Below are 15,736 nucleotides of genomic sequence, written 5' to 3'. Positions count from 1 at the left end.
TTGTGCTCAAGCTTCTCCTCTCCTATAGTATTTTATACTCCACTCTACTGTAGTGTGCTCTACTGCAGGGGTTTTTGATGCCAAGGATCCAGAAATATGTCCCCTTGAATAATTGTAGAATTGCATTTTATGTTCTCATTGTACTAAAGCAAATAGTTCAAATATTATCTGCTCTCAGTAGAATAAAATATTAACAATTATCTTACCAATTTTTTTTTACTTTACTTTCTTTAGAAAACTGATATTAAATAGTAATCTTGCCAGATTTGTTTAATGAAATAAAATAAAAAATAAATGAATAATATCTTAACTGCACTTGTTAACATTTTACGAACAAAATAAATTAAATATTAATTATCAATTGTTTTACAGTCAGTTCCTGGTCCCTTCTTATGTATGGAAGCCTGTTTCTGCCACTGAATTAAAAAAAAAAAAAAAAAAAGGTAACTGCGACTTTTGTAATCTGTAATCTCGCGATTCTGAGAAAATATTAGGTTTTTTTCGATTCCAAGAAAAATCTCAGAATTGCAAGTTTATATCCTGCAATTGTGACTTCATAACTCGCAACTGCAAATTTAGATCTCAGAATTCAGAGAAAATTCTGAGGAAAAAGTCACAATTCCAAGTTTGTATCACGCAATTCAGAGAAAAAAAAGTCAGAATTCCGAGGTTGTATCATGAAATTCTGAGAAAAAAAGTCGTAATTCCGAGTTTCTATCATGACATTCTGAAAAAAAAAAAAAAGTTGTAATTCCGAGTTTGAATCAAGCAATTCTGAGAAAAAAATGTCAGAATTCAGAGTTTGTATCATGCAATTCTGAGGAAAAAGTCAAAATTCCAAGTTTGTACCACACAAATCTGAGAAAAAGTCGGAATTACAAATTTGTATCACGCAATTCTGAGAAAAAAGTTGGAATTACGAGTTTGTATCATGCAATTCTGAGAAAAATCTGAACTGTAAACTTGCAATTGCGACGGCGAAAAAGTCAGAGTTGTGAGATATTGCAAGAATTGTGAGAAAAGTCACAATTACCATTTTTATTCTTCATTCAGTGCCAGAAACAGACTTCCATACTTATGTCCTTGTTTGAAAATCTCTTCTCTACTGCACTTTAACCAAATCTTGTATGCTTTATTCTAGTCCATTATACTTGGCCTCTACCTGTCTGTGCAACTCTGTGTGCAATGTCTATGAAAGGTCTTGTTGACCATTTATATGAAACATTTGTAGTGTCTTCATTGTTCAATAACCATTAAATCATCAAGAGTTGAAGACTTTACTGCTGAGGTTCCCTGCCATGACATCAAGGCTTGTAGCTCAACCCTGGCCTTCAGGTTAGCTAAACATTTGCAGTGGTGTATGTCCTTACAGACCTACCCGTATGCAAATATACACATGCTGAAACAAATCTGCTCATTTTCCATAAGTCGGTTTCACACATAAGCACGAGTAACCCATGTAGAACAGGTCCTCTGGTTGCCACACTGTACATTTGTGTACATTTTCATGTGTATGTGTGTGTTTGTTCAGCGTTTGTAGGAATTTTACAGACTGACAAATCTCATTCTGGCAGGCTGTGAGATTAAAGAAAGCAAAGCACAGCCTACTGTTTTTTTCCGACCTAAGATCCCAGGGCTCTGCTTAAAGCTTCAGATTAGACTTAAACTGAGGGAGCTCTTCCTGTAATGAGAAGGAGAGAAGAAAGGAAAGAATAGAGAGGAAGAGGGGGTTGTCCTTCTTTTAGAACATTCCATATGCCTTCGGTTCTGTTTTGTTGGCGTGGCAGTATTCCACATGCACAAGCTGATTACGGTGAGGACAGGCAGACGAGCAGAGGAATGTCAACTTCTAACCACTATCCCTTAGGTTCAGCTCTAAGCTCAGAGAAGCTTAAAGGTAATAGGATGGCATCGTCCTCCTGCTGCTCTCTGATCAGCGTGGCATCGCTCTGCTTTCTCCTTGGCAAACAGGAAAAGGTTAAAGGGACAGCTTTTTTTGGGAAAGGACATCCATGGGCACCTGCTGCTGTTGTCTGAGAATGTATGTGTGTATGTTTTGTGAGAGAGTGAAGTTTGGGAACAGGGAGTGAAAGGACTTCGCTTGTAAAAGGAATGAATGAGTGAATGAATGCCTGCATGGGCGAACAGGTGAACAGATGCATGGAGAAATGGATGGATAGATAAAGGAGTGGATGCATGTATGGGATGGATGGATGAGTGAATAAAAAAAATATAAAGATAAATGAATGGGTGAAGGAGCTGAATAGGTGCATAGATGGACAGATGAAGAGATGGATGGATGGATGGATGGATGGACTAAATGGGTGAATAAATGTCCAGATGCATTGATGGGATGGATAAATGAAAAAATATAAAATATAATGAAAAGATGGACCAGAATGGTGGGTGGGTGGATGCATGTATGCGATGGATGGATGGATGGATGGATGGATGAAATGGGAAGATGAATGAATGGGTGAAGGAGCTGGAGAAATGGATGGATGGATGGATGGATCAAGAAAATGAATGGAAGAATGAATGAAATAGAAAGGTAAATAGAATAAAAGGGCGAAGGAGCAGAATGGATGCATGAATGGACAGATGAAGAAATGGATGGATGGATGGATGACTAAATGGGTGAATAAAGGTCCAGATGCATTGATGGGATGGATGAATGAAAAAATAGATAGATGAATGAAAAGATGGACCAGAATGGTGGGTGGGTGGAAGCATGTATGCGATGGACGGATGGATGAATGAATGAATGAATGAATGAATGAATGAAATGGGAATATGAATGAATGGGTGAAGGAGCTGGGGAGATGGATGGATGGATTGATGAAAGGATGGATGGATAAGCAGATTAATAAAGGAGTGGATGCATGTATGGGATGGATGGATGGATGGATGAAGAAAATGAATGGATGGATGAAAGAATGAAATAGAAAGATGAATGGAATAAATGGGCAAAAGAGCAGAGTGGATGCATGGATGGATGGATGAATGAATTAATTAATGGGAAAATGAATGAATTAATGAATGAATGAAATGGGAAAATTAATGAAATAAGAAGATAAATGAATGGGTGAAGGAGCTGGATGCATGGATGGACAGATGAAGAAGTGATGGATAGATGGATGGATGAATGAATGAATGAATGAAATGGGAAGATAAATGGATGGATGGATGACTAAGCAGATTAATAAAGAAGTGGATGCATGTATGGGATGAAAAATAGATGGAATGGATGGGTGAAGAAATGGATGGTTGGATGGATGAATGGATTGATGAATGAAATAGAAAGATGAATGAATGAGTGAAGGAACAGTATGGATTGGATGGATGAAGAAGCGGATGGATGGATGGTGGATGGATGGATGACGGGTGAATGAAGGAGCAGATGGATGGATGAATTACTAAGCAAATGGATAAAGGAGTGAATGTGAATATGTATGGATGGATGATGTGTGAATGGAGCAGATGGATGAATGGAAAAATGACTAAGCGGGAGAATAAAGGAGCGGGTGCATGTATGGGATGGATGGATGAATGAAAAAAATGGATGAATGAATAGACGAAGGACATGATTGAATGAATTAATGAATGAATGAATGAAAAAAAGTAGAAAGTTTAAATGAATTGATGAAGGAACAGATTGGATGCATGGATGGATGGATGGATGGACATCCAAACAAACATACTGAGTGACTAGATGTAAATGGATGGATGTACAGATAGATTAATGGCCAATCCAAGTGGAGGTATAAGTGTTGTATGGATAAAGAAGTTTCAGAGATCAATGATTTGCATGGAAAAGCTTGTTTGAGAGAAAAAGAAGAATGAAAGAGCAGAAGAGAAAAGAGATGGAAACCGCCATGCTTGATTCAAATTGATTCCCTCCCTCCAATTTCAGCAGGATTTAGCCACTTCCTTTCTAGACTTCTTATTGAGAAGCAGTCAGTAGGGGTCTGAGGCTGAAATCAATAGCAAAAGAACAGTTTCTTTCTCTTTCTGTCTCACACACACAGTCACTCTTCTTGGCGTCCGTTTGCTTTTGATTGAGAGATCGCTGCAGTAGAGCGCAAGCTCATAACAATAAGTAAAAGACCTTTGTGTGTGTCATTGATTAGAGTATCTGTGTCTGCTCTGGGGTTTTAGTATATATGGACCGCACCGTCTGGTCTGGAGCTGCAGACAGGTGTCAGGCTTTGGACGCAGAGAGAGTGAGACACTTTCTGGGCTGCTGTCTGAAAGCCAGTGTGTCTGGCGATGATGGAGGTGGACAGGTTCCTGCTTTGCTGTCCTTCTCAGATCCGGCACGAGTAGAGAGAGAGAGGATTTGAGAGGGTATTCAAATAACTATAAAGTAAAAGCCCCCTTCTGCATGCAGATGCAGAGCGCCTGCACAGTTCATTGATGCGACTCCCATTAAAAATGCCTCGTACCCTCAATAAAAAAGGGACTTAACTGGCTCCAGCATCAGCTGCGAGTGCTCAGATCGGCCCGCCAGACAATCAATTTCCCCAGAGTGCATGAAGCTTAGCGGGCGAGAGAGAGAGGTGGGAGATAGGAAAGGAGGTTGTTTTCATTATCACACCTCTTTCCCTGTCTGAGCAGAAGGAGAACTCGAAAAAAACGAGAGAAAGTCGGGCAAGTTGCAAAGTGGAGGTAGCGAGAGACCAGAGGAGAGAGAGAGAGCGAGCGACGTGCTTTTTAAAAAGCCGTTGACCGCCTGCCCTTAAAAATATCGTATTAGATTAGCTTCAGTGAGGAGGCCTTTTGAGTTTTCCCCCTTCTAGTCAAGAAATGAAAAAGAAACGCCAGGCATTAGTTAAATTATAAATCACAGCTGCTCGCTTTCAGCATGCCTAAATTCTCGGAGTATGTGGCGGCACTCTCGCACGTCAGGGCTTGTCATTCCTAATTAAATCTCCCTGTTTGGGTGACATTTGTAGCTGTCGTCCAGCCCCCCACCAGTGTCTGTCTGCCAGTAGCTTAGATGGCGACATGAAAGTCTGAGCGGAGGGCAGATCCCCCTTCATCACTGAGCACCCTGGGGACGGGAGCACCGGGGCCGGACACATCACAGCCACTCTGACGCTGACCTCTGCAATGCATTCTGGGTGCTTTTCTGCCTTTCTTGCTTTCGTGGCTCCTTCTTTGCTTCACACTTTCTTTTGTTCTATCACTCTGTTTTTCACTTTCTTTTGAATATTCCCTATTCCCTGCTCTTTCATTCTTTCTTTCTTTCTTTCTTTTTTCTTTTTCCTTTTACTTTTTTCTTTCTTTATAGTTTTTTATTCTATCCTTCATCTTTCGCTCCGTTTCTTTTCCTCTCATTCACTCATTTTTTTTGTTTTACACATTTATTCACTCTTTTGTTCACTTTTGCTTTTTCATTCAGCCTTTCATTTTTCTGTTTCTCCATACTCTTTTGCTTTTCTTTGTTTATTTTCTTTTTATTAGTCTTTCCATTTCACCTTTTGTTTGATCTTTTGCTTTCTTTTGCTAATTTTTTTTTTTTTTTCATTTTTATCATTTGGTTTTTCTTTACTCTTTTTACTTGTGCTCTTTTTCACTCTTTTGCTCTATTATTTTATTTGATTTTATTTTATTTTGCCTTTTTGCTTTGCCTTTTTCTTGCATTTTCATTTTTCCTTCATTCCCCTTCCATCTACAGTTTGATTGTCTCCATAGTCATGATTATAGATCGCATGCTTGTGCTACACATGATCTATTACATGCACTCACCTGTGTAAGGTGTTTGTGCGTGAGCGGCTCAGGTCCAATCACAACATCCTTCTCCCTCTGCCCTGAGCCACAGCAGGCATTGGCAGCCAATCAGATGCACATATGGCACTGTGACATCATTTGCAGGGTCACAACATCCAATCCGGTAGGGAGAGATTATCACCTCTGAAGGCCTGATGGGAAAGATTTGAACCATATGAGAAGCAGAAGTCAGTATCATACTAACAAGATGTCAGATTTGGACTAAGCCTTCAGTTCTCACATTAAGAGCTAAAGGTTGTGGAAGGGTCACAAGATGACTCCTGCCAGAATGTCTTCGGTTCAGCAATGCAATGCTCCTCCAGTCCAGCAGGGGTCACCACACAGGAAACAAATCATATTTGCTTCAAGATATTTAAACAAGGGCAACTAAAAGGTCACCTTAGCCTTCGTTTCAACTCTGTCCTTTTTCACCTTTTTACACTGATTGACAAGCCCCATGTTTGAATTCTGAGGTGTTTATTTTAGCCGGTGCCCGTTAGGGCTTACGGTGCCCATGATGTTCAATTAGCATTCAGATTAATATCAATAAGTGACTAGGCAGTGACAGTCAAAGGTTTTTCACTGTTATTTGTATCCCATCCTGCGGTCTTGTTTGCCTCCCAGGGTAACAATTGGCTGATTGCCTTGCCAGCAACCTGCAGACACACCCAGAGGCTCATTTCCGGGCACTGCTGGGAACCCACCAGCCTTTCCACTCATTCTGTGCCCATCCTGGGGCTTTGGGTGCCATTGGCATAGAGGGCAGAGCAGGGTGGAGAAGAGGGCCTGGTATGCTAGCGGCTGTTGCCGTGGCTTTGGCAGACGTAAGCGAGATGCCCTTTAAGCTGGCGCATGGGCCTCCCAGGTGTATGTACGGATTGGAAGGAGGGAGGGAGGGAGGGAGGGCAGGAGAGGAGGTGGAAGAGGTGGAGGGGATCCAAGGCTCCTAGAGCAGCTGAGGAAATGAGATCACACTCGGAGACTGACCTTCCGTTGGAGGCCGGGAGACAGGTTAGAAGATGCAGAACATGAGTGCACACATACTGTGTATATCTGCCTGTCTTTCTCTCATTTATTAATCCGTCTATCCAAACACACTCTGTCTGGCTGACTGACCATCTGTTTGTCTAACTGTCTATCATCTTTAACTGTCTATCTTTCTATGTCTGTCTGTATCTATCTGTCTGTCTGTTTGTCTTGATCTCTCTGTTTATCTGTCTCTCTATATATGTCTGTCTTTCTGTCTATCCTTATGCCTGTCTATCTTTATATCTGTATTTCTGTCTATCTGTATATGCCTGTCTATATTTCTGTATATATTTTCTATATTTTCTTTATCTATCTATCTATCTATCTATCTATCTATCTATCTATCTATCTATCTATCTATCTATCAGCCTTCATGCACTTTCTGTATATGTGACCCTGGACCACAAAACCAGTCATAAGGGTAAATACATAATCGGAAAGCTAAATAAATCAGCTTTCCATGGATGTATGATTTGTTAGGATAGGACAATATTTGGCTGAGATGCAACTATTTAAATATGTGGAATCTGAGGGTGCAAAAAATCTAAATATTGAGAAAATCACCTTTAAAGTCCAAATTAAATTCTTATTAATGAATATTACTAATCAAAAATTAAGTTAGATATATTTACTAAGAATTTTACAAAATATCTTCATGGAACATGATCTTTACTTAATTTCCTAATGATTTGTGGCATAAAATAAAAATCTATAATTTTGACCCATACAATGTATTTTTGGCTATTGCTACAAATATACCCCAGCAACTTAAGACAGGTTTAGTGGTCCAGGGTCACATATATTTCTCATTGTCCAACGCCCTGCTTCTTGTCCATTTCTCTATCTGTCTCTCTATCCATTAATCTATCTGGCTTATTGAAAAGCAGCCATGCAATGTGTTATGAAAGAGGAGATTAGTGGGAAGACGGACAGATCATATTCACATGGTACGTGTGTGTGTGTGAGAGAGAGAAAAGACAGACAGTACATGACGTGCTAAACTAACATTGTTGCTCCTTTGGGACCTTTAACATCAATTAGAATAGCCTGCCTGACACACTCACTCTCCTCTGGGTAAAGAGAGTGTGTGCGCTAACAGTCTCTCTTGCAAATTAGTATCAGAAGCATTAGTATGAAAGACTCGGCGTGCTTGATTGGGTTTCTTGTTTCCTGTCCTTACACGTCTCTGTGGTCTAATATTCTCAGACACATTGTCAAAAAGCAAACAAAGACGTGTTTAGATATAAATAAACAAGTGTTAGAGATGAAAATAGATCTTGTTTGAATCTTGTTTGTGCAAATGCAATCCCTTCAGTGATTTGGCAGTCTAGTGAAATTTTTACTAGCATGCTGACTCATGGCTTAATGGTCAATGGCTTAATGTGGTTTTGCCAGCACTTGTGTGTGTAGGGTGTTTAATATTCATTTTGAAGCAGTGGAGACCTTGTTTCCTAAATGAGAGAGCAGAAGGGTTGAAACTTGCTCCAGGCTAGCTGCAGGCAGCCCTCTTTTTCTATTTACCTGCAGTCTCGCACTGTGAGATCTCCCTCGGCCTGTCAGGACACACACGCACACATATATACTATACACCCTTAGTTCTGTCTTTCTGTTATCTGTTCCACAGAGATCTTGTTTGTCTAACTAATCTCAGTCTAATTCTCTGATTTGTCTCTCTGTCGCACATTGTGCATGTGTGAGTGTATCTCATAGTATGTATGTGTATGTGTGTGTGTGTGTGAGAGAGATTGTTTTTGAAAGTTTTCCTGATATGAATCTTGCAGTCGAAAAGAGGTCATCTTATCAGAGACAAGCGAAATTGAACCTTTTTTTTTTTCTTCATTTCCTCACTCACATTATGAGTTATCTCTTCATTATCTTTAGCGCTATCAAGCAGCTTGTGATGTTCTCCAAGATTTTACTTGACGGAGGAGCGTTTGTTCCTCAGTTCTTTCAGTTCTTTTTAATTGTCACCCAAAGAACATTTTTATCGGTACACAAGAAAAGAACATTTCAAAGGAGTATTGTGGGTTACATACAAGTTGTACGCCAGTTGCTCCTTACACTTTCATTGTTTGTATATTACTGTACATATTTTTTGTTTGTTTGTTTGTTTGTTTTTTTACAAAAATGAGGGACACCTCAAAATGATTTCCTGCTGAAATACCACAGATGCTATCGATAGGGCTTAAGTTGTACTTAACGTGTATATTCCTTTAAGAAAAATCATTAATCTCATACAGCTGGATTTTATTCAGCACTTGCCGTTACAACTTGCTGTGACTCCTCTTTCGTTCTCGTTCTCCCAGGAAGATGTTTAGATAGAGCAGTGGCTTGTCCTCACTGACGACTTTGTGACCCCAGAAATTCTAACACACATGAGGGATTGATTCAAGTTGGACGAGTCTGTTGTATAAAAGTGCAATGGGCCGCTTCATGTTTTGTTTCTTCGTGGGTGGCTATCGGACCTCAGTGTAGAGAAACTACCTACAAAACAGCATTTGAAGAGCCTGAGAGGAGCAGGGCGTGTTGTGTGTTGGCGGGCAGGATAAGAACCAAGGACACGAGAAAAGGGAGAACTATGGGATAAAAGGAACTTCATAAGATCTTTGATATACAAGGAATTTGTCTTGAGGCAGGTGTCAACACACACACAAAAAATAGACAAAACATGTGAACACATATACGTGTTTTTCTTTTAATTTTTTTTCCATAGACAATTTTGTGGATTCCTGTTTCCGCCACTAAATAAAAAATAAAAAAGGTAATTGTGACTTTATCTGACAATTCTGACTTTTTTCTCACTGTTGCAAGCTTACAAATCAGAATTGCGTGATAGAAATTCACAGTTCAGACTTTTTTGTGAGATGTAAACTCGCAATTGCGAGTTATAAAGAAATAAAGTTTATGAAATTTCTCAGAATTGACTTAATTTCTTAGAAATTCACTTTCTATAACTCACGGTTGGGAGTTTGTATTACGTAATTCTGAGAAAAGTGTCAGAATTTCAAGATATAAACAATTCTGAGAAAAAAACTTTTTTTATCTTTTATTCTTTTATATCTTGCAATTCTGACTATTTCTCAGAATTGCAACTGTATTTCTTTAAAAATTTAAATAAATTTTTTTTAAATTTCTCAGAATTGCGACTTTATTTCTTTATAACTCGCAACTATGAGTTTGTATCACGCAATTCTAAGAAAAAAGCAGAATTCCCAAGATATAAACTCAAAATTCTGAGAAAAAAAGTCAGAATTAAGAGTTTATATCTCGCCATTTTGACTTTATTTCGCAGAATTGTGACTTAATTTCTTTATAACTCGCAATTGTGAGTTTGTATTACTCAATTCTGTGAAAAATTCAGAATTGTGAGTTTATATCTCAGAGTTCTGAATTTATTTCTCAGAATTGCGACTTTATTTCTTTATAACTCGCTATTGAGTTTGTATCATGCAATTCTAAGAAAAAAAGCAGAATTCTGAGATATAAACTCACAATTCTGAGGAAAAAAAAAGTCAGAATTGAGTTTATATCAGAATTGTGACTTAATTTCTTTAACTCACAAGTGTGAGTTTGTATTACACAATTCTGAGGAAAAAGTCAGAATTGCGAGATATAAACTCACAATTCTGAAAAAAAAAAGTTTATAACTCACAGTTCTGACTTTATTTCTCAGAATTGCGAATTTATTTCTTCGTATCACGCAAAAGTCAGAATTGCGAGTTTATATCACAATTCTGACTTTATACCTCGCAGTGCCAGAATTGTGAGATTTTTAAAAAATTACCCTTTTTTTAATTTTTATTCAGTGGTTGAAACGGGACTTCCATACATTTTAATCTGAATAAATCAAAATTAAAAAAGTGTTCCATTTAAAGCAAAAATAGTGTGTGAATTTGGTAGTTTCAAAACTCCTTACAGACAAAATTAGCGTTAGCCCTGAAGAAATTATATAATAAAATCTCAAATTTAAAATTTATAGCAACATATTCAAATGTATACAAATACATAAATTGCTGACAGTATGAGAAACTTTTGTTGCAATGCAACAGTTCCAGTATGCATGATAACTACGACTCTTTGGACTTAGTAATTTTTGAACTCTAAATGTTCCTATGGGAAGATATATCCAATAAATCAAAAACATTGAGTTTATATTGCAGCGAGAAGATTCTAAAGTATAAACGCTTTTCAGATTGCCAAGTTTTTCTTTCTGCAGCTGTTTGAATTATAATTTCTTTGGTTTTGACAAACACCAGAACAATGCGAAAGTGCAGTACAAGCTTTTCCGTTGCAGTTTGCTCTGTTTCTGTTTGTGCTTTGTTTTCGTTCGCCAGCGAGCCATGTGGCATGAAGTGTGAGAGAAAGCAAAGTCGCCCAGTTCTCATCCCACAATGCCCCTGACATGTCTGCTGACGGTTAGCATTCCACACAGGCACGGAGAGGACAGCACTCGCTGCCTGCTGTCGGCGTTGTTGCGGATGATGAAGAGGGGCTCTCGGAGGCGTTAGGAGCAGAGCGAGTGGATGGGGTCTGTGGGGTTCTCCTCTGGGAGAGGAGCGGTTGTTATCTTCCCCTCGCTGCTACAAGCTCAGAGAATTTCTTATTCATCTTTCTTTATAATCTCTCGTACCTCGTGCTCACGGTATGGAGGGCAGAGAAAAGCTGTTCTGTGCTGAATAACAAAAACAGCAACACAAAAAGCACCACAAAAACACACAAAAAATAAAAAACTAGTACATTTAGTAAAAGATTCACTGCATTTACAGTATAGTAGTATTTTATTTTATAACGTTAATGCAGACAGATATTGTACTACATAAGCACGAAGAGGAATCAGTGTTGTCTGTTTTCCCACGCTGTGTGTGTGTGTGTGTGTGTGTGTGTGTGTGTGTGTGTGTGTACGTGTGTACAGGCAGCCTGGTCCTGCTGGCCCGATGCAGGCAGAGAGCAGACAAATGCAAAGTGACACTTGTGTGTGTAGAATGGTATTTGTAGTGACGCTTTGACCGCAGATAATAAAGTGTTCGCCCTGAGGTGATTCCAGTCGGCAAGCACCCCCAATGAAACTCGCTTACTCAAAGAGAGATGGAGAGATAGATGAGAGTGCAGGAGCAGAGGAGAGGAAGGACGATCGAAAAGGAAGGCAGAGCGAGAGTATATAGCGGTGAGTGAGTAAAAAGATTTCCAGACATTTAAAATGACACGGATTGTGGGTGTATGTGCAAAGATAGCGAAAGCAAACAGAGAGAGCATCTCCAATGTGTGTCGTTTCATTGAATTAAAATATCGGAATTGGCTTTTAAAAGGTGTCACGCTGAAGAGTAATGCAAATTAAAACTTCACGCACTGTCTTCGGGTGGATATTGCCTAAAATGTTATTTCCTCTGAGAAGGTCTCAAGTATCACGCGTATTATTCATGTGCATTTTAATTTGACTCGGAGCCCCTGCGCTTATTAGCTCTGAGATTCACCTTTGATTGGGTACTCGCTGGTATCTGTGGGGAATTAGCTAAGTAACCCGAATATGTTTTGCCAGTTCAGCCGGAGCGGAGCAGGAAATGAATCGATTAAGCTCGGAGCCAAGTGTGGCCTTAACTAAATATTAGATTAAATTTTGGACGGCTTTTCCATTTCAGCCTGCTCAACACTTGCCTTTCTTGTTTTTAATTGTTTATTTCCCTAATGTCAATAGACCATATTTTTTCATAGTCATATTTCCGTCATTCTATGGTATACATGCAATTACACTCTTAAAAAAATAAAGGTTCTTTATTGGCATCTGTGTTTCCATGAAGAACCATTAAAGGATTTGTTCACTTCCAGAATAAACATTTCCCGATAATTTACTCACCTCCATGTCATCCAAGATATTCATGTCTTTCTTTCTTTAGTCTAAAAGAAATGAAGGTTTTTGAGGAAAACATATAGTGGACTTCAATGGGAGCCATTGGGTTGAAGGTCCAAATTACAGTTTCAATGCAGGTTCAAAAGGTTCTACACAATCCCAGCCGTGGAATAAGGGTCTTATCTAGCAAAATCATCTGTCATTTTCTAAACATTTCTATACTTTTTAACCACAAATGCTTGTTTTGCACTAGCCTAGCCTCACGTAGCCAGATCTTCAGGCTGATGGCAGAAGGTCTGGGAACTTTGGCCACTTTAAATGGCCAAGGCACACCCAAAAGGCCAAAAAATGACTGACAGATACAGCAACCATGAAAATAACATGAAAATAACATGTCATGAAAATAACAGACCAGTATGTAAAACACTGACATATTTTTAAGATTCTGTGCCGTGAACTTTACATTTTTCACATGCTTTTTGATAATGCAGCGGTTAGTTGATCCTGATAAGCACTTGTTGTCACAGTTGTAAACATGACGGCTTTCTTTTGTAAGGGAGTTTAGTGCCACAGCATTTTTGTTTCCACACACATCTCTCAGAAATCTTGCATAATCTAACCAATCCGATGACGACTTCGAAACTCCTGAAGTGTTTTCAGCTAAGTGTGCCATATACATCAGACATTTAGCCAAAGTTCTGTGGGCGTGACATCCAAGGCTGAGACTAGCACTAACCTGACTTCATGAATTACGTAGTCACGTTGAAAAGGTAAGATGTGACGTCCCTGTTGAAAAAAACAGCATATGCTGGTTAGGTAGGTTTTAATGCTGGGATGCTGTTTTAGCTGGTGCTTTGCTGGTTTATGCTGGCTCTTTGCTGGTCCTTAGCTGGTTTAAGCTGGTCCTAGACCAGCACATGACCAGCTAAGGACCAGCATAAACCAGCTAAAACCAACATTACAGCATCAAAACCTACCTAACCAGCATATGCTGTTTTTTTTCAACAGGGGTAGGCGGAAGTACCTACCCAGTGTTTACAAAGCAAACATGCAAAAAAAGTCAAACGCCCTTAACAAAAAAGGTAAAACAATGAGTTTTTCACCCTACTCTACCTTTTTGAACCAGAGCACACAAAGAACTAACCACACATGACCTTTCCAACGTAACTATGTAATGCGTAAAGTCGTAAACGCGCGTTGCAGAGCTAGTGCAAGACGTGCATTTCTGGTTAAAAAGTACATCAATTTTTATTTATTTATTTATTTTTTATTTTTTTAGAAAATGACGGATCGTTTCACTAGGTAAGACCCTTATTCCTCATCTGGGATCGTGTAGACCCCTTTAAAGCTGCACTGAAACGGCAATTTGGACCTTCAATTCATTGATCCCCATTGAAGTCCTCTATATGGAGAAAAATCCTGGAATGATTTTCTTAAAAACCTTAACTTATTTTTAAATGAAAAAGAAAGACACAAGCATCTTTAGGGAACTAAAAATAGTTCTTCTATGACATCACGGTTGATTGATTGATTGATCAACAGTCAAATGATCAATTATTTCTAAGTATTGCCCAAATATCCCAACCCTTGCATTTTGTTTTTCCCACTTGTGCACTCTTTTTTAGCAATTACTGTGAATTTTTAGCATACCTATTTTTATCAGTCTATGCATATTCAGATGTCTCTCTCTAGGACTCTTGGTCTGGACAGACAGGTCCACAGTCCTGCTCTATTATTGTCATTAGTGTGTGTGTTTGAGAGGGGCAGAGATCTGAACCCGAGCCTGCGGTGCAGGAGGTCTGGGGGAGGACAGCCGCGTTCTTTCAGCTCTCCACTCAATTAGAGCCGGAGAGGCACACAGAGGCATGCTGGGTTAATTGTAGAGCTTCAAACAGCTGCCACATTCAGGGTTCCATTGTGCCGGCAACGGTTGTTACGGCGACTGGGGGCCTGGGTTAGTAATCGCTGAGTAATCAGTGTGAGAGAAGAGCAGATGACACGTCCATTAGCAACAGGCAGGTATTGTTTAGAATACAACGACACCAGAAGCCCCTCATGCTCTCTCTCTCTCTCCACGTCCCACTTTTATGAAACCATTCTGCTGCAAGGGTGACGGGGGGAGAGAGAGAGAGAGACATAAAACCGTGTTTGTGTTGGGGAGTGCATGCATGAGCTGTATTTTGACTGTTTTGTGTATGTTTAACCAGGCCAAATCTAAATCCCGATTGCATACTTATCTGTCCTACATGGTATGCAATATTTGGATTAGTGCATTCCACTACCCTGAAAATCCATTAGTGGCTTTGATTGACTAGTTTCGATGCATCCGCACGTGTACAGTAATGTTGCAATGTCGCATTACGCAAGAGGTTAAAGGGTTAGTTCACACAAAAATGACATTTCTGTCAGTAATTACTCGTCGTCATGTCATTCCAAACCCGTAAGACTTTTGTTTGTCTTCTGAACACAAATTAAGATGTTTTTGATGAAATCAGAGCTTTCTAAACCTGCAGACAGCAATGCAACTGAAACGTTCAAGGCCCAGAAAGGTAGTAAGGACCCTCAACTAAAGACTCTTCTGGTCTACTAGTAGTCGTTAATTTTAACCATTAGTCGTTCATTAGCATTTTAAGATTCGACTAATCGCACGTTTCTTAATAAACCATTTAAATCATAATAATGAGCCTTTAATTGCCTACATAGTCTAAAAAGCACTCAAGCGCACACATAAAGCTTGCCACAACACACTGACAGAAGTGATTATGAATGTGTCATGGAAAAACAGTAAGGAGGCTGCATTAACATTTTAATAATTTATTGATAAACTAGTGCTTTCTTTCGGTTTCGGTTCATTTTTTTTCGACACGCTCAAGTTCACAGAGACAGAGATGGCAGAAAGTGCATCCTGTTTGCTTTGATTAATTTACAAAAGTGCAACGTTTTGTTGTTATTGTGAGTGCACACAAATAAACGTTGAGTTTTTACAAATTCGAAAGATGTATTATCTGTATAACCAACAATGGAGTATTTTAAGAGCATGTGAGCGCACCACCGCCTCCATCTGTTATGTAGTAAGTGTGCTACTATTCA

At 39.2% G+C, this 15,736-nt stretch overlaps 1 protein-coding gene across 1 annotated transcript in view; it reads left to right on the top strand.

Moving 5' to 3' along the window:
• The window catches only part of fam222aa (family with sequence similarity 222 member Aa), a 69,982-nt gene that overhangs the window by 41,597 nt on the left and 12,649 nt on the right, over positions 1-15,736 (top strand). The window lies entirely within an intron of this gene.

This window comes from Labeo rohita, chromosome 5 (genome assembly GCF_022985175.1).
Source record: "Labeo rohita strain BAU-BD-2019 chromosome 5, IGBB_LRoh.1.0, whole genome shotgun sequence".
NCBI lineage: Eukaryota > Metazoa > Chordata > Actinopteri > Cypriniformes > Cyprinidae > Labeo > Labeo rohita.
The sequence above is the reverse complement of the archived record's forward strand: the minus strand, read 5'-3'. Positions and strand labels throughout refer to the sequence as shown.